Source organism: Telmatherina bonti, assembly GCF_933228915.1.
Source record: "Telmatherina bonti genome assembly, chromosome: 20".
In the NCBI taxonomy this organism is placed as follows: domain Eukaryota; kingdom Metazoa; phylum Chordata; class Actinopteri; order Atheriniformes; family Telmatherinidae; genus Telmatherina; species Telmatherina bonti.
Genome location: NC_136618.1, coordinates 199,580 through 224,984, shown reverse-complemented (window position 1 = coordinate 224,984; position 25,405 = coordinate 199,580).

Sequence of the window (25,405 nt, the reverse complement as noted above, 5' to 3'; positions counted from 1 at the left end):
ACAGTATACGTGTGCGTATAGAACAGTATACGTGTGCGTATAGAACAGTATACGTGTGCGTATAGAAAAGTAGACGTGTGCGTATAGAAAAGTAGACGTGTGCGAATAGGACAGTATACGTGTGCGTATAGAACAGTATACGTGTGCGTATAGAAAAGTAGACGTGTGCATATAGAACAGTCCATGTGTGCGTATAGAACAGTCGACGTGTTTTTATAGAAAAGCAGACGTGTGCGTATAGAACAGTCGACGTGTGCGTATGGAACAGTCGACGTGTGCGTATAGAACAGTCAACGTGTGTTTATGGAAAATAGACCTGTGCGTATAGAACAGTAAACGTGTGCGTATAGAACAGTATACGTGTGCGTATAGAAAAGTAGACGTGTGCGTATAGAACAGTATACGTGTGCGTATAGAACAGTAGACGTGTGCGTATAGAAAAGTAGACGTGCGTATAGAACAGTCGACGTGTGCGTATAGAACAGTAAACGTGTGCGTATAGAACAGTATACATGTGCATATAGAACAGTATACGTGTGCGTATAGAAAAGTAGACGTGTGCGTATAGAAAAGTAGACGTGTGCGAATAGAACAGTATACGTGTGCGTATAGAACAGTATACGTGTGCGTATAGAAAAGTAGACGTGTGCGTATAGAACAGTATACGTGTGCGTATAGAAAAGTAGACGTGTGCGTATAGAAAAGTAGACTTGTGCGTATAGAACAGTATACGTGTGCGTATAGAAAAGTAGACGAGTGCGTAAAGAAAAGTAGACATGTGCGTATAGAACAGTCGACGTGTGCGTATAGAAAAGTATACGTGTGCGTATAGAACAGTCGACGTGTGCGTATAAAACAGTATACGTGTGCGTATAGAAAAGTAGACATGTGCGTATAGAACAGTCGACGTGTGCGTATAGAAAAGTATACGTGTGCGTATAGAACAGTGGACGTGTGCGTATAGAACAGTAGACGTGTGCGTATAGAACAGTCGACGTGTGCGTATAGAACAGTCGACGTGTGCGTATAGAACAGTGTACGTGTGCGTATATAAAAGTAGACGTGTGCGTATAGAAAAGTAGACATGTGCGTATAGAACAGTCGACGTGTGCGTATAGAAAAGTATACGTGTGCGTATAGAACAGTTGACGTTTGCGGACAGAAAAGTAGACATGCGTATAGAAAAGTAGATGTGTGCATATAGAATAGTAGATGTGTGCGTATAGAAAAGAAGACGTGTGCGAATAGATAAGTAGATGTGTTCATATAGAAACGTCGAAGTGTGTTTATGGAAAAGTAGACGTGTGCGTATAGAAAAGTAGACGTGTGGGTATAGAAAAGTAGACGTGTGTTTATAAAACAGTTGACGTGTGCGAATAGAAAAGTAGATGTGTTCATATAGAACAGTCGACGTGTGTTTATGGAAAAGTAGACGTGTGCGTATAGAACAGTCTACGTGTACGTATAGAACAGTCGACGTGTACCTATAGAAAAGTAGACGTGTGTGTATATAACAGTCCACGTGTGCGTATAGAAAAGTAGACATGTGCGTATAAAAAAGTAGACGTGTGCGTATAGAACAGTCAACGTGTGTTTATGGAAAAGTAGACGTGTGCGTATAGAACAGTCGACGTGTGCGTATAGAAAAGTAGACGTGTGGGCATAGAAAAGTAGACGTGTGTTTATAGAACAGTTGATGTGTGCGAATAGAAAAGTAGATGTGTTCATATAGAACAGTCGACGTGTGTTTATGGAAAAGTAGACGTGTGCGTATAGAACAGTCGACGTGTACGTATAGAAAAGTAGACGTGTGTGTATATAACAGTCCACGTGTGCGTATAGAAAAGTAGACATGTGCGTATAAGAAAAGTAGACGTGTGCGTATTGAACAGTCAACGTGTGTTTATGGAAAAGTACACGTGTGTGTATAGAACAGTCGACGTGTGCGTATAGAAAAGTAGACGTGTGCATATAGAACAGTCCATGTGTGCGTATAGAACAGTCGACGTGTGTGTATACAAAAGCAGACGTGTGCGTATAGAACAGTCGACGTGTGCGTATAGAACAGTCAACGTGTGTTTATGGAAAAGTACACGTGTGCGTATAGAACAGTAGACGTGTGGTTATAGAACAGTATACGTGTGCGTATAGAAAAGTAGACGTGTGCGTATAGAACAGTATACGTGTGCGTATAGAACAGTAGACGTGTGCGTATAGAAAAGTAGACGTGCGTATAGAACAGTCGACGTGTGCGTATAGAACAGTATACGTGTGCGTATAGAACAGTATACGTGTGCGTATAGAACAGTATACGTGTGCGTATAGAAAAGTAGACGTGTGCGTATAGAAAAGTAGACGTGTGCGAATAGAACAGTATACGTGTGCGTATAGAACAGTATACGTGTGCGTATAGAAAAGTAGACGTGTGCGTATAGAAAAGTAGATGTGTTCATATAGAACAGTCGACGTGTGTTTATGGAAAAGTAGACGTGTGCGTATAGAACAGTCGACGTGTACGTATAGAACAGTCGACGTGTACGTATAGAACAGTCGACGTGTGTGTATATAACAGTCCACGTGTGCGTATAGAAAAGTAGACGTGTGCGTATAGAACAGTCCATGTGTGCGTATCGAACAGTCGACGTGTGTGTATAGAAAAGCAGACGTGTGCGCATAGAACAGTCGACGTGTGCGTATAGAACAGTCGACGTGTGCGTATAGAACAGTCAACGTGTGCGTATAGAACAGTCAACGTGTGTTTATGGAAAAGTAGACGTGTGCGTATAGAACAGTATACGTGTGCGTATAGAAAAGTAGACGTGTGCGTATAGAACAGTATACGTGTGCGTATAGAAAAGTAGACGTGTGCGTATAGAAAAGTAGACATGTGCATATAGAACAGTCGACGTGTGCGTATAGAACAATATACGTGTGCGTATAGAACAGTATACGTGTGCGTATAGAACAGTTGACGTTTGCGGACAGAAAAGTAGACATGTGCGTATAGAAAAGTAGTCGTGTGCGTATAGAACAGTCGACATGTGCGTATAGAACAGTCGACGTATGCGTATAGCAAAGTAGATGTGTGCATATAGAAAAGTAGATGTGTGCGTATAGAAAAGTAGACGTGTGCGAATATATAAGTAGATGTGTTCATATAGAACAGTCGACGTGTGTTTATGGAAAAGTAGACGTGTGCATATAGAACAGTCGACGTGTGTGTATAGAAAAGTAGACGTGTGCGTATAGAACAGTCGAGATGTGCGTATAGAAAAGTAGACGTGTGGGTATAGAAAAGTAGACGTGTGCGTATAGAAAAGTAGACATGTGCGTATAGAACAGTCGACGTGTGCGTATAGAACAGTCAACGTGTGTTTATGGAAAAGTAGACGTGTGCGTATAGAACAGTATACGTGTGCGTATAGAAAAGTAGACATGTGCGTATAGAACAGTCGACGTATGCGTATAGAAAAGTAAACGTGTGCATATAGAACAGTCGACGTGTGCATATAGAACAGTCGACGTGTGCGTATAGAACAGTCGACGTGTGCGTATAGAACAGTCAACGTGTGTTTATGGAAAAGTAGACGTGTGCGTATAGAACAGTATACGTGTGCGTATAGAAAAGTAGACGTGTGCGTATAGAACAGTCGAGATGTGCGTATAGAAAAGTAGACGTGTGGGTATAGAAAAGTAGACGTGTGCGTATAGAAAAGTAGACATGTGCGTATAGAACAGTCAACGTGTGCGTATAGAACAGTCAACGTGTGTTTATGGAAAAGTAGACGTGTGCGTATAGAACAGTATACGTGTGCGTATAGAAAAGTAGACGTGTGCGTATAGAACAGTATACGTGTGCGTAAAGAAAAGTAGACGTGTGCGTATAGAAAAGTAGACATGTGCATATAGAACAGTCGACGTGTGCGTATAGAACAGTCGACGTGTGCGTATAGAACAGTCAACGTGTGTTTATGGAAAAGTAGACGTGTGCGTATAGAACAGTATACGTGTGCGTATAGAAAAGTAGACGTGTGCGTATAGAACAGTTGACGTTTGCGGACAGAAAAGTAGACATGTGCGTATAGAAAAGTAGTCGTGTGCGTATAGAACAGTCGACATGTGCGTATAGAACAGTCGACGTATGCGTATAGCAAAGTAGATGTGTGCATATAGAAAAGTAGATGTGTGCGTATAGAAAAGTAGACGTGTGCGAATATATAAGTAGATGTGTTCATATAGAACAGTCGACGTGTGTTTATGGAAAAGTAGACGTGTGCGTATAGAACAGTCGACGTGTGTGTATAGAAAAGTAGACGTGTGCGTATAGAACAGTCGAGATGTGCGTATAGAAAAGTAGACGTGTGGGTATAGAAAAGTAGACGTGTGCGTATAGAAAAGTAGACATGTGCGTATAGAACAGTCGACGTGTGCGTATAGAACAGTATACGTGTGCGTATAGAACAGTTGACGTTTGCGGACAGAAAAGTAGACATGTGCGTATAGAACAGTCGACATGTGCGTATAGAACAGTCGACGTATGCGTATAGAAAAGTAAACGTGTGCATATAGAACAGTCGACGTGTGCGTATAGAAAAGTAGACATGCGTATAGAAAAGTAGATGTGTGCATATAGAAAAGTAGATGTGTGTGTATAGAAAAGTAGACGTGTGCGAATAGATAAGTAGATGTGTTCATATAGAACAGTCGACGTGTGTTTATGGAAAAGAAGACGTGTGCGTATAGAACAGTCGACATGTGCGTATAGAACAGTCGACGTGTGCGTATAGAACAGTATACGTGTGCGTATAGAACAGTTGACGTTTGCGGAAAGAAAAGTAGACATGTGCGTATAGAACAGTCGACATGTGCGTATAGAACAGTCGACGTATGCGTATAGAAAAGTAAACGTGTGCGTATAGAACAGTCGACGTGTACGTATAGAAAAGTAGACGTGTGTGTATATAACAGTCCACGTGTGCGTATAGAAAAGTAGACATGTGCGTATAGAAAAGTAGACGTGTGCGTATAGAACAGTCAACGTGTGTTTATGGAAAAGTAGACGTGTGTGTATAGAACAGTCGACGTGTGCGTATAGAAAAGTAGACGTGTGCATATAGAACAGTCCATGTGTGCGTATAGAACAGTCAACGTGTGTTTATGGAAAAGTAGACGTGTGCGTATAGAACAGTAGACGTGTGGTTATAGAACAGTATAAGTGTGCGTATAGAAAAGTAGACGTGTGCGTATAGAACAGTAGACGTGTGGTTATAGAACAGTATAAGTGTGCGTATAGAAAAGCAGACGTGTGCATATAGAACAGTCGACGTGTGCGTATAGAACAGTCAACGTGTGTTTATGGAAAAGTAGACGTGTGCGTATAGAACAGTAGACGTGTGGTTATAGAACAGTATAAGTGTGCGTATAGAAAAGTAGACGTGTGCGTATAGAACAGTATACGTGTGCGTATAGAACAGTAGACGTGTGCGTATAGAAAAGTAGACGTGCGTATAGAACAGTCGACGTGTGCGTATAGAACAGTATACGTGTGCGTATAGAACAGTCCACGTGTGCGTATAGAAAAGTAGACATGTGCGTATAGAAAAGTAGACGTGTGCGTATAGAACAGTCAACGTGTGTTTATGGAAAAGTAGACGTGTGCGTATAGAACAGTCGACGTGTGCGTATAGAAAAGTAGACGTGTGCATATAGAACAGTCCATGTGTGCGTATAGAACAGTCGACGTGTGTGTATACAAAAGCAGACGTGTGCGTATAGAACAGTCGACGTGTGCGTATAGAACAGTCAACGTGTGTTTATGGAAAAGTAGACGTGTGCGTATAGAACAGTATACGTGTGCGTATAGAACAGTATACGTATGCGTATAGAAAAGTAGACGTGTGCGTATAGAACAGTATACGTGTGCGTATAGAAAAGTAGACGTGTGCGTATAGAAAAGTAGACATGTGCGTATAGAACAGTCGACGTGTGCGTATAGAACAATATACGTGTGCGTATAGAACAGTTGACGTTTGCGGACAGAAAAGTAGACATGTGCGTATAGAAAAGTAGTCGTGTGCGTATAGAACAGTCGACATGTGTGTATTGAACAGTCGACGTATGCGTATAGAAAAGTAGATGTGTGCATATAGAAAAGTAGATGTGTGCGTATAGAAAAGTAGACGTGTGCGAATATATAAGTAGATGTGTTCATATAGAACAGTCGACGTGTGTTTATGGAAAAGTAGACGTGTGCGTATAGAACAGTCGACGTGTGCGTATAGAAAAGTAGACATGTGCGTATAGAACAGTCGACGTGTGCGTATAGAACAGTATACGTGTGCGTATAGAACAGTTGACGTTTGCGGACAGAAAAGTAGACATGTGCGTATAGAACAGTCGACATGTGCGTATAGAACAGTCGACGTATGCGTATAGAAAAGTAAACGTGTGCATATAGAACAGTCGACGTATGCGTATAGAAAAGTAGACATGCGTATAGAAAAGTAGATGTGTGCATATAGAAAAGTAGATGTGTGTGTATAGAAAAGTAGACGTGTGCGAATAGATAAGTAGATGTGTTCATATAGAACAGTCGACGTGTGTTTATGGAAAAGAAGACGTGTGCGTACAGAACAGTCGACATGTGCGTATGGAAAAGTAGACGTGTGGGTATAGAAAAGTAGACGTGTTTATAGAAGAGTGGATGTGTTCATATAGAACAGTCGACGTGTGCGTATAGAAAAGTAGACGTGTGCGTACAGAACAGTCAACATGTGCGTATGGAAAAGTAGACGTGTGGGTATAGAAAAGTAGACATGTGTTTATAGAAGAGTGGATGTGTTCATATAGAACAGTCGACATGTGCGTATGGAAAAGTAGACGTGTGGGTATAGAAAAGTAGACATGTGTTTATAGAAGAGTGGATGTGTTCATATAGAACAGTCGACGTGTGCGTATTGAAAAGTAGACGTGTGCGTATAGAAAAGTACACGTGTGAGAAAAGAAAAGTAGATGTGTGCGTATAGAAAAGTTGACGTGTGCGTATAGAGCAGTCGACGTGTGTTTATAGAAAAGTCGACGTGTGCGTATAGAACAGTCGATTTGTGCGTATAGAACAGTCGACGGGTGCGTATAGAAAAGTGAAAGTGTGCATATAGAACAGTCGACGTGTGCGTATAGAAAAGTAGACGTGTGCGTATAGAACAATCGACGTGTGCGTATAGAACAGTGGACGTGTGCGTATAGAAAAGTAGACGTGTGCGTATAGAAAAGTTGACGTGTGTTTAGAGAAAAGTTGACGTGTGCGAATAGAAAAGTAGATGTGTTAATATAGAACAGTCGAAGTGTGTTTATGGAAAAGTAGACGTGTGCGTATAGAAAAGTAGACGTGTGGGTATAGAAAAGTAGACGTGTGTTTATAGAACAGTTGACGTGTGCGAATAGAAAAGTAGATGTGTTCATATAGAACAGTCGACGTGTGTTTATGGAAAAGTAGACGTGTGCGTATAGAACAGTCGACGTGTACGTATAGAAAAGTAGACGTGTGTGTATATAACAGTCCACGTGTGCGTATAGAAAAGTAGACATGTGCGTATAGAAAAGTAGACGTGTGCGTATAGAACAGTCAACGTGTGTTTATGGAAAAGTAGACGTGTGCGTATAGAACAGTCGACGTGTGCGTATAGAAAAGTAGACGTGTGCATATAGAACAGTCCATGTGTGCGTATAGAACAGTCGACGTGTGTGTATACAAAAGCAGACGTGTGCGTATAGAACAGTCGATGTGTGCGAATAGAACAGTCGACGTGTGCGTATAGAACAGTCAACGTGTGTTTATGGAAAAGTAGACGTGTGCGTATAGAACAGTAGACGTGTGCGTATAGAACAGTATACGTGTGCGTATAGAAAAGTAGACGTGTGCGTATAGAACAGTATACGTGTGCGTATAGAACAGTAGACGTGTGCGTATAGAAAAGTAGACGTGCGTATAGAACAGTCGACGTGTGCGTATAGAACAGTATACGTGTGCGTATAGAACAGTATACGTGTGCGTATAGAAAAGTAGACGTGTGCGTATAGAAAAGTAGACGTGTGCGAATAGAACAGTATACGTGTGCGTATAGAACAGTATACGTGTGCGTATAGAAAAGTAGACGTGTGCATATAGAACAGTCCATGTGTGCGTATAGAACAGTCGACGTGTGTGTATAGAAAAGCAGACGTGTGCGTATAGAACAGTCGACGTGTGCGTATGGAACAGTCGACGTGTGCGTATAGAACAGTCAACGTGTGTTTATGGAAAAGTAGACGTGTGCGTATAGAACAGTAGACGTGTGCGTATAGAACAGTATACGTGTGCGTATAAAAAAGTAGACGTGTGCGTATAGAACAGTATACGTGTGCGTATAGAACAGTAGACGTGTGCGTATAGAAAAGTAGACGTGCGTATAGAACAGTCGACGTGTGCGTATAGAACAGTATACGTGTGCGTATAGAACAGTATACGTGTGTGTATAGAACAGTATACGTGTGCGTATAGAAAAGTAGACGTGTGCGTATAGAAAAGTAGACGTGTGCGAATAGAACAGTATACGTGTGCGTATAGAACAGTATACGTGTGCGTATAGAAAAGTAGACGTGTGCGTATAGAACAGTATACGTGTGCGTATAGAAAAGTAGACGTGTGCGTATAGAAAAGTAGACGTGTGCGTATAGAACAGTATACGTGTGCGTATAGAAAAGTAGACGTGTGCGTAAAGAAAAGTAGACATTTGAGTATAGAACAGTCGACGTGTGCGTATAGAAAAGTGTACGTGTGCGTATAGAACAGTCGACGTGTGCGTATAGAACAGTATACGTGTGCGTATAGAAAAGTAGACGTGTGCGTATAGAACAGTCGACGTGTGCGTATAGAACAGTATACGTGTGCGTATATAAAAGTAGACGTGTGCGTATAGAAAAGTAGACATGTGCGTATAGAACAGTCGACGTGTGTGTATAGAAAAGCAGACGTGTGCGTATAGAACAGTCGACGTGTGCGTATGGAACAGTCGACGTGTGCGTATAGAACAGTCAACGTGTGTTTATGGAAAAGTAGACGTGTGCGTATAGAAAAGTAGACGTGTGCGTATAGAACAGTATACGTGTGCGTATAAAAAAGTAGACGTGTGCGTATAGAACAGTATACGTGTGCGTATAGAACAGTAGACATGTGCGTATAGAACAGTCGACGTGTGTGTATAGAAAAGCAGACGTGTGCGTATATAAAAGTAGACGTGTGCGTATAGAAAAGTAGACATGTGCGTATAGAACAGTCGACGTGTGCGTATAGAAAAGTATACGTGTGCGTATAGAACAGTTGACGTTTGCGGACAGAAAAGTAGACATGTGCGTATAGAAAAGTAGTCGTGTGCGTATAGAACAGTCGACATGTGCGTATAGAACAGTCGACGTATGCGTATAGAAAAGTAAACGTGTGCATATAGAACAATCGACGTGTGCGTATAGAAAAGTAGACATGCGTATAGAAAAGTAGATGTGTGCATATAGAATAGTAGTTGTGTGCGTATAGAAAAGTAGGCGTGTGCGAATAGATAAGTAGATGTGTTCATATAGAACAGTCGAAGTGTGTTTATGGAAAAGTAGACGTGTGCGTATAGAAAAGTAGACGTGTGGGTATAGAAAAGTAGACGTGTGTTTATAGAACAGTTGACGTGTGCGAATAGAAAAGTAGATGTTTTCATATAGAACAGTTGACGTGTGTTTATGGAAAAGTAGACGTGTGCGTATAGAACAGTCGACGTGTACGTAAAGAAAAGTAGACGTGTGTGTATAGAAAAGTAGACGTGTGCGTATAGAACAGTCAACGTGTGTTTATGGAAAAGTAGACGTGTGCGTATAGAACAGTCGACGTGTGCGTATAGAAAAGTAGACGTGTGCGTATAGAACAGTCCATGTGTGCGTATCGAACAGTCGACGTGTGTGTATAGAAAAGCAGACGTGTGCGCATAGAACAGTCGACGTGTGCGTATAGAACAGTCGACGTGTGCGTATAGAACAGTCAACGTGTGTTTATGGAAAAGTAGACGTGTGCGTATAGAACAGTATACGTGTGCGTATAGAACAGTATACGTGTGCGTATAGAAAAGTAGACGTGTGCGTATAGAACAGTATACGTGTGCGTATAGAAAAGTAGACGTGTGCGTATAGAAAAGTAGACATGTGCGTATAGAACAGTCGACGTGTGCGTACAGAACAATATACGTGTGCGTATAGAACAGTATACGTGTGCGTATAGAACAGTTGACGTTTGCGGACAGAAAAGTAGACATGTGCGTATAGAAAAGTAGTCGTGTGCGTATAGAACAGTCGACGTGTGCGTATAGAACAGTCGACGTATGCGTATAGAAAAGTAGATGTGTGCATATAGAAAAGTAGATGTGTGCGTATAGAAAAGTAGACGTGTGCGAATATATAAGTAGATGTGTTCATATAGAACAGTCAACGTGTGTTTATGGAAAAGTAGACGTGTGCGTATAGAACAGTCGACGTGTGTGTATAGAAAAGTAGACGTGTGCGTATAGAACAGTCGAGATGTGCGTATAGAAAAGTAGACGTGTGGGTATAGAAAAGTACACGTGTGCGTATAGAAAAGTACACGTGTGCGAAAAGAAAAGTAGATGTGTGCGTATAGAAAAGTAGACGTATGCGTATAAAAAAGTAAACGTGTGCATATAGAACAGTCGACGTGTGCGTATAAAAAAGTAGACATGCGTATAGAAAAGTAGATGTGTGCGTATAGAAAACTAGATGTGTGCGTATAGAAAAGTAGACGTGTGCGAATAGAAAAGTAGATGTTTTCATATAGAACAGTCGACGTGTGTTTATGGAAAAGTAGACGTGTGCGTATAGAACAGTCAACGTGTGTGTATAGAAAAGTAGACGTGTGGGTATAGAACAGTCGACATGTGCGTATAGAAAAGTAGACGTGTGGGTATAGAAAAGTAGACGTGTGTTTATAGAAGAGTGGATGTATTCATATAGAACAATCGACGTGTGCGTATAGAAAAGTAGACATGCGTATAGAAAAGTAGATGTGTGCATATAGAATAGTAGATGTGTGCGTATAGAAAAGTAGACGTGTGCGAATAGATAAGTAGATGTGTTCATATAGAACAGTCGAAGTGTGTTTATGAAAAAGTAGACGTGTGCGTATAGAAAAGTAGACGTGTGGGTATAGAAAAGTAGACGTGTGTTTATAGAACAGTTGACGTGTGCGAATAGAAAAGTAGATGTGTTCATATAGAACAGTCGACGTGTGTTTATGGAAAAGTAGACGTGTGCGTATAGAACAGTCGACGTGTACGTATAGAAAAGTAGACGTGTGTGTATATAACAGTCCACGTGTGCGTATAGAAAAGTAGACATGTGCCTATAGAAAAGTAGACGTGTGCGTATAGAACAGTCAACGTGTGTTTATGGAAAAGTAGACGTGTGCGTATAGAACAGTCGACGTGTGCGTATAGAAAAGTAGACGTGTGCGTATAGAACAGTCCATGTGTGCGTATCGAACAGTCGACGTGTGTGTATAGAAAAGCAGACGTGTGCGCATAGAACAGTCGACGTGTGCGTATAGAACAGTCAACGTGTGTTTATGGAAAAGTAGACGTGTGCGTATAGAACAGTAGACGTGTGCGTATAGAACAGTATACGTGTGCGTATAGAAAAGTAGACGTGTGCGTATAGAACAGTATACGTGTGCGTATAGAAAAGTAGACGTGTGCGTATAGAAAAGTAGACATGTGCGTATAGAACAGTCGACGTGTGCGTATAGAACAATATACGTGTGCGTATAGAACAGTATACGTGTGCGTATAGAACAGTTGACGTTTGCGGACAGAAAAGTAGACATGTGCGTATAGAAAAGTAGTCGTGTGCGTATAGAACAGTCGACATGTGCGTATAGAACAGTCGACGTATGCGTATAGAAAAGTAGATGTGTGCATATAGAAAAGTAGATGTGTGCGTATAGAAAAGTAGACGTGTGCGAATATATAAGTAGATGTGTTCATATAGAACAGTCAACGTGTGTTTATGGAAAAGTAGACGTGTGCGTATAGAACAGTCGACGTGTGTGTATAGAAAAGTAGACGTGTGCGTATAGAACAGTCGAGATGTGCGTATAGAAAAGTAGACGTGTGGGTATAGAAAAGTACACGTGTGCGTATAGAAAAGTACACGTGTGCCAAAAGAAAAGTAGATGTGTGCGTATAGAAAAGTAGACGTATGCGTATAAAAAAGTAAACGTGTGCATATAGAACAGTCGACGTGTGCGTATAAAAAAGTAGACATGCGTATAGAAAAGTAGATGTGTGCGTATAGAAAACTAGATGTATGCGTATAGAAAAGTAGACGTGTGCGAATAGAAAAGTAGATGTTTTCATATAGAACAGTCGACGTGTGTTTATGGAAAAGTAGACGTGTGCGTATAGAACAGTCAACGTGTGTCTATAGAAAAGTAGACGTGTGCGTATAGAACAGTCGACATGTGCGTATAGAAAAGTAGACGTGTGGGTATAGAAAAGTAGACGTGTGTTTATAGAAGAGTGGATGTATTCATATAGAACAGTCGACGTATGCGTATAGAACAGTCGACATGTGCGTATAGAACTATCGACGGGTGCGTATAGAAAAGTGAAAGTGTGCATATAGAACAGTCGACGTGTGCGTATAGAAAAGTAGACATGCGTATAGAAAAGTAGATGTGTGCGTATAGAAAAGTAGATGTGTGCGTATAGAAAAGTAGACGTGTGCGTATTTAGCAATCGACGTGTGAGTATAGAACAGTGGACGTGTGCGTATATAAAAGTAGACGTATGCGTATAGAACAGTAGACGTGTGCGTATAGAACAGTATACGTGTGCGTATAGAAAAGTAGACGTGTGCGTATAGAACAGTATACGTGTGCGTATAGAACAGTCGACGTGTGCGTAGAGAACAGTATACGTGTGCATATAGAACAGTATACGTGTGCGTATAGAACAGTATACGTGTGCGTATAGAAAAGTAGATGTGTGCGTATAGAAAAGTAGACGTGTGCGAATAGAACAGTGGACGTGTGCATATAGAAAAGTAGACGTGTGCGTATATAACAGTCCATGTGTGCGTATAGAACAGTCGACGTGTGTGTATAGAAAAGCAGACGTGTGCGTATAGAACAGTCGACGTGTGCGTATAGAACGGTCGACGTGTGCGTATAGAACAGTCAACGTGTGTTTATGGAAAAGTAGACGTGTGCGTATAGAACAGTATACGTGTGCGTAAAGAACAGTATACGTGTGCGTATAGAAAAGTAGACGTGTGCGTATAGAAAAGTAGACATGTGCGTATAGAACAGTCGACGTGTGCGTAGAGAACAGTATACGTGTGCATATAGAACAGTATACGTGTGCGTATAGAACAGTATACGTGTGCGTATAGAAAAGTAGATGTGTGCGTATAGAAAAGTAGACGTGTGTGAATAGAACAGTGGACGTGTGCATATAGAAAAGTAGACGTGTGCGTATAGAAAAGTAGACGTGTGTTTAGAGAACAGTTGACGTGTGCGAATAGAAAAGTAGATGTGTTCATATAGAACAGTCGAAGTGTGTTTATGGAAAAGTAGACGTGTGCGTATAGAAAAGTAGACGTGTGGGTATAGAAAAGTAGACGTGTGTTTATAGAACAGTTGACGTGTGCGAATAGAAAAGTAGATGTGTTCATATAGAACAGTCGACGTGTGTTTATGGAAAAGTAGACGTGTGTGTATTGAACAGTCGACGTGTACGTATAGAAAAGTAGACGTGTGTGTATATAACAGTCCACGTGTGCGTATAGAAAAGTAGACATGTGCGTATAGAAAAGTAGACGTGTGCGTATAGAACAGTCAACGTGTGTTTATGGAAAAGTAGACGTGTGCGTATAGAACAGTCGACGTGTGCGTATAGAAAAGTAGACGTGTGCGTATAGAACAGTCCATGTGTGCGTATCGAACAGTCGACGTGTGTGTATAGAAAAGCAGACGTGTGCGTATAGAACAGTCGACGTGTGCATATAGAACAGTCGACGTGTGCGTATAGAACAGTCAACGTGTGTTTATGGAAAAGTAGACGTGTGCGTATAGAACAGTATACGTGTGCGTATAGAACAGTGTACGTGTGCGTATAGAACAGTCGACGTGTGCGTATAGAACAGTATACGTGTGCGTATAGAAAAGTAGACGTGTGCGTATAGAACAGTATACGTGTGCGTATAGAAAAGTAGACATGTGCGTATAGAACAGTCGACGTGTGCGTATAGAACAATATACGTGTGCGTATAGAACAGTATACGTGTGCGTATAGAAAAGTAGACGTGTGCGTATAGAACAGTCGACGTGTGCGTATAGAACAGTATACGTGTGCGTATATAAAAGTAGACGTGTGCGTATAGAAAAGTAGACATGTGCGTATAGAACAGTCGACGTGTGCGTATAGAAAAGTATACGTGTGCGTATAGAACAGTTGACGTTTGCGGACAGAAAAGTAGACATGTGCGTATAGAAAAGTAGTCGTGTGCGTATAGAACAGTCGACATGTGCGTATAGAACAGTCGACGTATGCGTATAGAAAAGTAAACGTGTGCATATAGAACAATCGACGTGTGCGTATAGAAAAGTAGACATGCGTATAGAAAAGTAGATGTGTGCATATAGAATAGTAGATGTGTGCGTATAGAAAAGTAGACGTGTGCGAATAGATAAGTAGATGTGTTCATATAGAACAGTCGAAGTGTGTTTATGGAAAAGTAGACGTGTGCGTATAGAAAAGTAGACGTGTGGGTATAGAAAAGTAGACGTGTGTTTATAGAACAGTTGACGTGTGCGAATAGAAAAGTAGATGTGTTCATATAGAACAGTCGACGTGTGTTTATGGAAAAGTAGACGTGTGCGTATAGAACAGTCGACGTGTACGTATAGAAAAGTAGACGTGTGTGTATATAACAGTCCACGTGTGCGTATAGAAAAGTAGACATGTGCCTATAGAAAAGTAGACGTGTGCGTATAGAACAGTCGACGTGTGCATATAGAACAGTCGACGTGTGCGTATAGAACAGTCAACGTGTGTTTATGGAAAAGTAGACGTGTGCGTATAGAACAGTATACGTGTGCGTATAGAACAGTGTACGTGTGCGTATAGAACAGTCGACGTGTGCGTATAGAACAGTATACGTGTGCGTATAGAAAAGTAGACGTGTGCGTATAGAACAGTATACGTGTGCGTATAGAAAAGTAGACATGTGCGTATAGAACAGTCGACGTGTGCGTATAGAACAATATACGTGTGCGTATAGAACAGTATACGTGTGCGTATAGAAAAGTAGACGTGTGCGTATAGAACAGTCGACGTGTGCGTATAGAACAGTATACGTGTGCGTATATAAAAGTAGACGTGTGCGTATAGAAAAGTAGACATGTGCGTATAGAACAGTCGACGTGTGCGTATAGAAAAGTATACGTGTGCGTATAGAACAGTTGACGTTTGCGGACAGAAAAGTAGACATGTGCGTATAGAAAAGTAGTCGTGTGCGTATAGAACAGTCGACATGTGCGTATAGAACAGTCGACGTATGCGTATAGAAAAGTAAACGTGTGCATATAGAACAATCGACGTGTGCGTATAGAAAAGTAGACATGCGTATAGAAAAGTAGATGTGTGCATATAGAATAGTAGATGTGTGCGTATAGAAAAGTAGACGTGTGCGAATAGATAAGTAGATGTGTTCATATAGAACAGTCGAAGTGTGTTTATGGAAAAGTAGACGTGTGCGTATAGAAAAGTAGACGTGTGGGTATAGAAAAGTAGACGTGTGTTTATAGAACAGTTGACGTGTGCGAATAGAAAAGTAGATGTGTTCATATAGAACAGTCGACGTGTGTTTATGGAAAAGTAGACGTGTGCGTATAGAACAGTCGACGTGTACGTATAGAAAAGTAGACGTGTGTGTATATAACAGTCCACGTGTGCGTATAGAAAAGTAGACATGTGCCTATAGAAAAGTAGACGTGTGCATATAGAACAGTCAACGTGTGTTTATGGAAAAGTAGACGTGTGCGTATAAAACAGTCGACGTGTGCGTATAGAAAAGTAGACGTGTGCGTATAGAACAGTCCATGTGTGCGTATCGAACAGTCGACGTGTGTGTATAGAAAAGCAGACGTGTGCGCATAGAACAGTCGACGTGCGCGTATAGAACAGTCGACGTGTGCGTATAGAACAGTCAACGTGTGTTTATGGAAAAGTAGACGTGTGCGTATAGAACAGTATACGTGTGCGTATAGAACAGTATACGTGTGCGTATAGAACAGTCGACGTGTGCGTATAGAACAATATACGTGTGCGTATAGAACAGTATACGTGTGCGTATAGAAAAGTAGACGTGTGCGTATAGAACAGTCGACGTGTGCGTATAGAACAGTATACGTGTGCGTATATAAAAGTAGACGTGTGCGTATAGAAAAGTAGACATGTGCGTATAGAACAGTCGACGTGTGCGTATAGAAAAGTAGATGTGTTCATATAGAACAGTCGAAGTGTGTTTATGGAAAAGTAGACGTGTGCGTATAGAAAAGTAGACGTGTGGGTATAGAAAAGTAGACGTGTGTTTATAGAACAGTTGACGTGTGCGAATAGAAAAGTAGATGTGTTCATATAGAACAGTCGACGTGTGTTTATGGAAAAGTAGACGTGTGCGTATAGAACAGTCGACGTGTACGTATAGAAAAGTAGACGTGTGTGTATATAACAGTCCACGTGTGCGTATAGAAAAGTAGACATGTGCCTTTAGAAAAGTAGATATGTGCGTATAGAACAGTCAACGTGTGTTTATGGAAAAGTAGACGTGTGCGTATAGAACAGTCGACGTGTGCGTATAGAAAAGTAGACGTGTGCGTATAGAACAGTCCATGTGTGCGTATCGAACAGTCGACGTGTGTGTATAGAAAAGCAGACGTGTGCGCATAGAACAGTCGACGTGCGCGTATAGAACAGTCGACGTGTGCGTATAGAACAGTCAACGTGTGTTTATGGAAAAGTAGACGTGTGCGTATAGAACAGTATACGTGTGCGTATAGAACAGTATACGTGTGCGTATAGAAAAGTAGACGTGTGCGTATAGAACAGTATACGTTTGCGTATAGAAAAGTAGACGTGTGCGTATAGAAAAGTAGACATGTGCGTATAGAACAGTCGACGTGTGCGTATAGAACAATATACGTGTGCGTATAGAACAGTATACGTGTGCGTATAGAACAGTTGACGTTTGCGGACAGAAAAGTAGACATGTGCGTATAGAAAAGTAGTCGTGTGCGTATAGAACAGTCGACATGTGCGTATAGAACAGTCGACGTATGCGTATAGAAAAGTAGATGTGTGCATATAGAAAAGTAGATGTGTGCGTATAGAAAAGTAGACGTGTGCGAATATATAAGTAGATGTGTTCATATAGAACAGTCAACGTGTGTTTATGGAAAAGTAGACGTGTGAGTATAGAACTGTCGACGTGTGTGTATAGAAAAGTAGACGTGTGCGTATAGAACAGTCTAGATGTGCGTATAGAAAAGTAGACGTGTGGGTATAGAAAAGTACACGTGTGCGTATAGAAAAGTACACGTGTGCGAAAAGAAAAGTAGATGTGTGCGTATAGAAAAGTAGACGTATGCGTATAAAAAAGTAAACGTGTGCATATAGAACAGTCGACGTGTGCGTATAGAAAAGTAGACATGCGTATAGAAAAGTAGATGTGTGCGTATAGAAAACTAGATGTGTGCGTATAGAAAAAAAGACGTGTGCGAATAGAAAAGTAGATGTTTTCATATAGAACAGTCGACGTGTGTTTATGGAAAAGTAGACGTGTGCGTATAGAACAGTCAACGTGTGTGTATAGAAAAGTAGACGTGTGCGTATAGAACAGTCGACATGTGCGTATAGAAAAGTAGACGTGTGGGTATAGAAAAGTAGACGTGTGTTTATAGAAGAGTGGATGTATTCATATAGAACAGTCGACGTATGCGTATAGAACAGTCGACATGTGCGTATAGAACTATCGACGGGTGCGTATAGAAAAGTGAAAGTGTGCATATAGAACAGTCGACGTGTGCGTATAGAAAAGTAGACATGCGTATAGAAAAGTAGATGTGTGCATATAGAAAAGTAGATGTGTGCGTATAGAAAAGTAGATGTGTGCGTATAGAAAATTAGAAATGTGCGTATAGAGCAATCGACGTGTGCGTATAGAACAGTGGACGTGTGCGTATATAAAAGTAGACGTGTGCGTATAGAACAGTATACGTGTGCGTATAGAACAGTATACGTGTGCGTATAGAAAAGTAGACGTGTGCGTATAGAACAGTATACGTGTGCGTATAGAACAGTCGACGTGTGGGTAGAGAACAGTATACGTGTGCATATAGAACAGTATACGTGTGCGTATAGAACAGTATACGTGTGCGTATAGAAAAGTAGATGTGTGCGTATAGAAAAGTAGACGTGTGCGAATAGAACAGTGGACGTGTGCATATAGAAAAGTAGACGTGTGCGTATATAACAGTCCATCTGTGCGTATAGAACAGTCGACGTGTGTGTATAGAAAAGCAGACGTGTGCGTATAGAACAGTCGACGTGTGCGTATAGAACAGTCAACGTGTGTTTATGGAAAAGTAGACGTGTGCGTATAGAACAGTATACGTGTGCGTAAAGAACAGTATACGTGTGCGTATAGAAAAGTAGACGTGTGCGTATAGAAAAGTAGACATGTGCGTATAGAACAGTCGACGTGTGCGTAGAGAACAGTATACGTGTGCATATAGAACAGTATACGTGTGCGTATAGAACAGTATACGTGTGCGTATAGAAAAGTAGATGTGTGCGTATAGAAAAGTAGACGTGTGTGAATAGAACAGTGGACGTGTGCATATAGAAAAGTAGACGTGTGCGTATAGAAAAGTAGACGTGTGTTTAGAGAACAGTTGACGTGTGCGAATAGAAAAGTAGATGTGTTCATATAGAACAGTCGAATTGTGTTTATGGAAAAGTAGACGTGTGCGTATAGAAAAGTAGACGTGTGGGTATAGAAAAGTAGACGTGTGTTTATAGAACAGTTGACGTGTGCGAATAGAAAAGTAGATGTGTTCATATAGAACAGTCGACGTGTGTTTATGGAAAAGTAGACGTGTGCGTATTGAACAGTCGACGTGTACGTATAGAAAAGTAGACGAGTGTGTATATAACAGTCCACGTGTGCGTATAGAAAAGTAGACAATTGCGTATAGAAAAGTAGACGTGTGCGTATAGAACAGTCAACGTGTGTTTATGGAAAAGTAGACGTCTGCGTATAGAACAGTCGACGTGTGCGTATAGAAAAGTAGATGTGTGCATATAGAAAAGTAGATGTGTGAGTATAGAAAAGTAGACGTGTGCGAATATATAAGTAGATGTGTTCATATAGAACAGTCAACGTGTGTTTATGGAAAAGTAGACGTGTGAGTATAGAACTGTCGACGTGTGTGTATAGAAAAGTAGACGTGTGCGTATAGAACAGTCTAGATGTGCGTATAGAAAAGTAGACGTGTGGGTATAGAAAAGTACACGTGTGCGTATAGAAAAGTACACGTGTGCGAAAAGAAAAGTAGATGTGTGCGTATAGAAAAGTAGACGTATGCGTATAAAAAAGTAAACGTGTGCATATAGAACAGTCGACGTGTGCGTATAGAAAAGTAGACATGCGTATAGAAAAGTAGATGTGTGCGTATAGAAAACTAGATGTGTGCGTATAGAAAAAAAGACGTGTGCGAATAGAAAAGTAGATGTTTTCATATAGAACAGTCGACGTGTGTTTATGGAAAAGTAGACGTGTGCGTATAGAACAGTCAACGTGTGTGTATAGAAAAGTAGACGTGTGCGTATAGAACAGTCGACATGTGCGTATAGAAAAGTAGACGTGTGGGTATAGAAAAGTAGACGTGTGTTTATAGAAGAGTGGATGTATTCATATAGAACAGTCGACGTATGCGTATAGAACAGTCGACATGTGCGTATAGAACTATCGACGGGTGCGTATAGAAAAGTGAAAGTGTGCATATAGAACAGTCGACGTGTGCGTATAGAAAAGTAGACATGCGTATAGAAAAGTAGATGTGTGCATATAGAAAAGTAGATGTGTGCGTATGGAAAAGTAGATGTGTGCGTATAGAAAAGTAGACGTGTGCGTATAGAGCAATCGACGTGTGCGTATAGAACAGTGGACGTGTGCGTATATAAAAGTAGACGTGTGCGTATAGAACAGTATACGTGTGCGTATAGAACAGTATACGTGTGCGTATAGAAAAGTAGACGTGTGCGTATAGAACAGTATACGTGTGCGTATAGAACAGTCGACGTGTGCGTAGAGAACAGTATACGTGTGCATATAGAACAGTATACGTGTGCGTATAGAACAGTATACGTGTGCGTATAGAAAAGTAGATGTGTGCGTATAGAAAAGTAGACGTGTGCGAATAGAACAGTGGACGTGTGCATATAGAAAAGTAGACGTGTGCGTATATAACAGTCCATCTGTGCGTATAGAACAGTCGACGTGTGTGTATAGAAAAGCAGACGTGTGCGTATAGAACAGTCGACGTGTGCGTATAGAACAGTCAACGTGTGTTTATGGAAAAGTAGACGTGTGCGTATAGAACAGTATACGTGTGCGTATAGAACAGTATACGTGTGCGTATAGAAAAGTAGACGTGTGCGTATAGAAAAGTAGACATGTGCGTATAGAACAGTCGACGTGTGCGTAGAGAACAGTATACGTGTGCATATAGAACAGTATACGTGTGCGTATAGAACAGTATACGTGTGCGTATAGAAAAGTAGATGTGTGCGTATAGAAAAGTAGACGTGTGTGAATAGAACAGTGGACGTGTGCATATAGAAAAGTAGACGTGTGCGTATAGAAAAGTAGACGTGTGTTTAGAGAACAGTTGACGTGTGCGAATAGAAAAGTAGATGTGTTCATATAGAACAGTCGAAGTGTGTTTATGGAAAAGTAAACGTGTGCGTATAGAAAAGTAGACGTGTGGGTATAGAAAAGTAGACGTGTGTTTATAGAACAGTTGACGTGTGCGAATAGAAAAGTAGATGTGTTCATATAGAACAGTCGACGTGTGTTTATGGAAAAGTAGACGTGTGCGTATTGAACAGTCGACGTGTACGTATAGAAAAGTAGACGAGTGTGTATATAACAGTCCACGTGTGCGTATAGAAAAGTAGACAATTGCGTATAGAAAAGTAGACGTGTGCGTATAGAACAGTCAACGTGTGTTTATGGAAAAGTAGACGTCTGCGTATAGAACAGTCGACGTGTGCGTATAGAAAAGTAGATGTGTGCATATAGAAAAGTAGATGTGTGAGTATAGAAAAGTAGACGTGTGCGAATATATAAGTAGATGTGTTCATATAGAACAGTCAACGTGTGTTTATGGAAAAGTAGACGTGTGAGTATAGAACTGTCGACGTGTGTGTATAGAAAAGTAGACGTGTGCGTATAGAACAGTCTAGATGTGCGTATAGAAAAGTAGACGTGTGGGTATAGAAAAGTACACGTGTGCGTATAGAAAAGTACACGTGTGCGAAAAGAAAAGTAGATGTGTGCGTATAGAAAAGTAGACGTATGCGTATAAAAAAGTAAACGTGTGCATATAGAACAGTCGACGTGTGCGTATAGAAAAGTAGACATGCGTATAGAAAAGTAGATGTGTGCGTATAGAAAACTAGATGTGTGCGTATAGAAAAAAAGACGTGTGCGAATAGAAAAGTAGATGTTTTCATATAGAACAGTCGACGTGTGTTTATGGAAAAGTAGACGTGTGCGTATAGAACAGTCAACGTGTGTGTATAGAAAAGTAGACGTGTGCGTATAGAACAGTCGACATGTGCGTATAGAAAAGTAGACGTGTGGGTATAGAAAAGTAGACGTGTGTTTATAGAAGAGTGGATGTATTCATATAGAACAGTCGACGTATGCGTATAGAACAGTCGACATGTGCGTATAGAACTATCGACGGGTGCGTATAGAAAAGTGAAAGTGTGCATATAGAACAGTCGACGTGTGCGTATAGAAAAGTAGACATGCGTATAGAAAAGTAGATGTGTGCATATAGAAAAGTAGATGTGTGCGTATGGAAAAGTAGATGTGTGCGTATAGAAAAGTAGACGTGTGCGTATAGAGCAATCGACGTGTGCGTATAGAACAGTGGACGTGTGCGTATATAAAAGTAGACGTGTGCGTATAGAACAGTATACGTGTGCGTATAGAACAGTATACGTGTGCGTATAGAAAAGTAGACGTGTGCGTATAGAACAGTATACGTGTGCGTATAGAACAGTCGACGTGTGCGTAGAGAACAGTATACGTGTGCATATAGAACAGTATACGTGTGCGTATAGAACAGTATACGTGTGCGTATAGAAAAGTAGATGTGTGCGTATAGAAAAGTAGACGTGTGCGAATAGAACAGTGGACGTGTGCATATAGAAAAGTAGACGTGTGCGTATATAACAGTCCATCTGTGCGTATAGAACAGTCGACGTGTGTGTATAGAAAAGCAGACGTGTGCGTATAGAACAGTCGACGTGTGCGTATAGAACAGTCAACGTGTGTTTATGGAAAAGTAGACGTGTGCGTATAGAACAGTATACGTGTGCGTAAAGAACAGTATACGTGTGCGTATAGAAAAGTAGACGTGTGCGTATAGAAAAGTAGACATGTGCGTATAGAACAGTCGACGTGTGCGTAGAGAACAGTATACGTGTGCATATAGAACAGTATACGTGTGCGTATAGAACAGTATACGTGTGCGTATAGAAAAGTAGATGTGTGCGTATAGAAAAGTAGACGTGTGTGAATAGAACAGTGGACGTGTGCATATAGAAAAGTAGACGTGTGCGTATAGAAAAGTAGACGTGTGTTTAGAGAACAGTTGACGTGTGCGAATAGAAAAGTAGATGTGTTCATATAGAACAGTCGAAGTGTGTTTATGGAAAAGTAGACGTGTGCGTATAGAAAAGTAGACGTGTGGGTATAGAAAAGTAGACGTGTGTTTATAGAACAGTTGACGTGTGCGAATAGAAAAGTAGATGTGTTCATATAGAACAGTCGACGTGTGTTTATGGAAAAGTAGACGTGTGCGTATTGAACAGTCGACGTGTACGTATAGAAAAGTAGACGAGTGTGTATATAACAGTCCACGTGTGCGTATAGAAAAGTAGACAATTGCGTATAGAAAAGTAGACGTGTGCGTATAGAACAGTCAACGTGTGTTTATGGAAAAGTAGACGTCTGCGTATAGAACAGTCGACGTGTGCGTATAGAAAAGTAGACGTGTGCGTATAGAACAGTCCATGTGTGCGTATTGAACAGTCGACGTGTGTGTATAGAAAAGCAGACGTGTGCGTATAGAACAGTCGACGTGTGCATATAGAACAGTCGACGTGTGCGTATAGAACAGTCAACGTGTGTTTATGGAAAAGTAGACGTGTGCGTATAGAACAGTATACGTGTGCGTATAGAACAGTATACGTGTGCGTATAGAACAGTCGACGTGTGCGTATAGAACAGTATACGTGTGCGTATAGAAAAGTAGACGTGTGCGTATAGAACAGTATACGTGTGCGTATAGAAAAGTAGACATGTGCGTATAGAACAGTCGACGTGTGCGTATAGAACAATATACGTGTGCGTATAGAACAGTATACGTGTGCGTATAGAACAGTTGACGCTTGCGGACAGAAAAGTAGACGTGTGCGAATATATAAGTAGATGTGTTCATATAGAACTGTCGACGTGTGTTTATGGAAAAGTAGACGTGTGCGTATAGAACAGTCGACGTGTGTGTATAGAAAAGTAGATGTGTGCGTATAGAACAGTCGACATGTGCGTATAGAAAAGTAGACGTGTGGGTATAGAAAAGTAGACATGTGTTTATAGAAGAGTGGATGTGTTCATATAGAACAGTCGACGTGTGCGTATAGAAAAGTACACGTGTGCGTATAGAAAAGTACACGTGTGCGTATAGAAAAGTACACGTGTGCGAAAAGAAAAGTAGATGTGTGCGTATAGAAAAGTAGACGTGTGTGTATAGAAAAGTAGACGTGTGTGTATAGAGCAGTCGACGTGTGTTTATAGAAAAGTCGACGTGTGCGTATAGAACAGTCGATTTGTGCGTATAGAACAGTCGAGGTGTGCGTATAGAACAGTCGATGTGTGCGTATATAAAAAGTAGACGTGGGCGTATAGAACAGTAGATGTGTGCGTATAGAACAGTAGATGTGTGCGTATAGAACAGTCGACGTGTGCGTATAGAACAGTAGACGTGGGCGTATAAAAAAGTAGATGTGTGCATGTAGAACAGTCAACGTGTGCATATAGAACAGTCGACATGTGCGTATATAAAAAGTAGACGTGGACGTATAGAACAGTAGATGTGTGCATATAGAACAGTCGACGTGTGCGTATAGAAAAGTAGATGTGTGCATGTTGAACAGTCGACGTGTGCGTATAGAAAAGTAGATGTGTGCATGTAGAACAGTCCACCTGTGCATATAGAACAGTCGACGTGTGCGTATAGAACAGTCGACGTGTGCGTATAGAACAGTAGACGTGTGCGTATAGAACAGTCGACGTGTGCGTATAGAACAGTAGACGTGGGCGTATAGAAAAGTAGATGTGTGCATGTAGAACAGTCGATGTGTGCTTATAGAACAGTCGACATGTGCGTATATAAAAAGTAGACGTGGGCGTATAGAACAGTCGACGTGGGCATATAGAAAAATAGATGTGTGCATGTAGAACAGTCGACGTGTGCATATAGAACATTCGACATTTGCGTATATAAAAAGTAGACGTGGGCGTATAGAACAGTCGACGTGGGCGTATAGAACAGTCGACGTGTGCGTATAGAACAGTAGACGTGTGCGTATAGAACAGTAGATGTGTGCGTATATAACAGTAGACGTGTGCGTATAGAAAAGTAGATGTGTGCATGTAGAACAGTCGACGTGTGCGAATAGAAAAGTAGATGTGTTCATTTAGAACAGTTGACGTGTGTTTATGGAAAAGTAGACGTGTGCGTATAGAACAGTCGACGTGTACGTATAGAAAAGTAGACGTGTGTGTATAGAACAGTCAACGTGTGTTTATGTAAAAGTAGACGTGTGCGTATAGAACAGTCGACGTGTGCGTATAGAACAGTCCATGTATGCGTATAGAACAGTTGACGTGTGTGCATAGAAAAGCAGACGTGTGCGTATAGAACAGTCGACGTGTGCTTATAGAACAGTCGACGTGT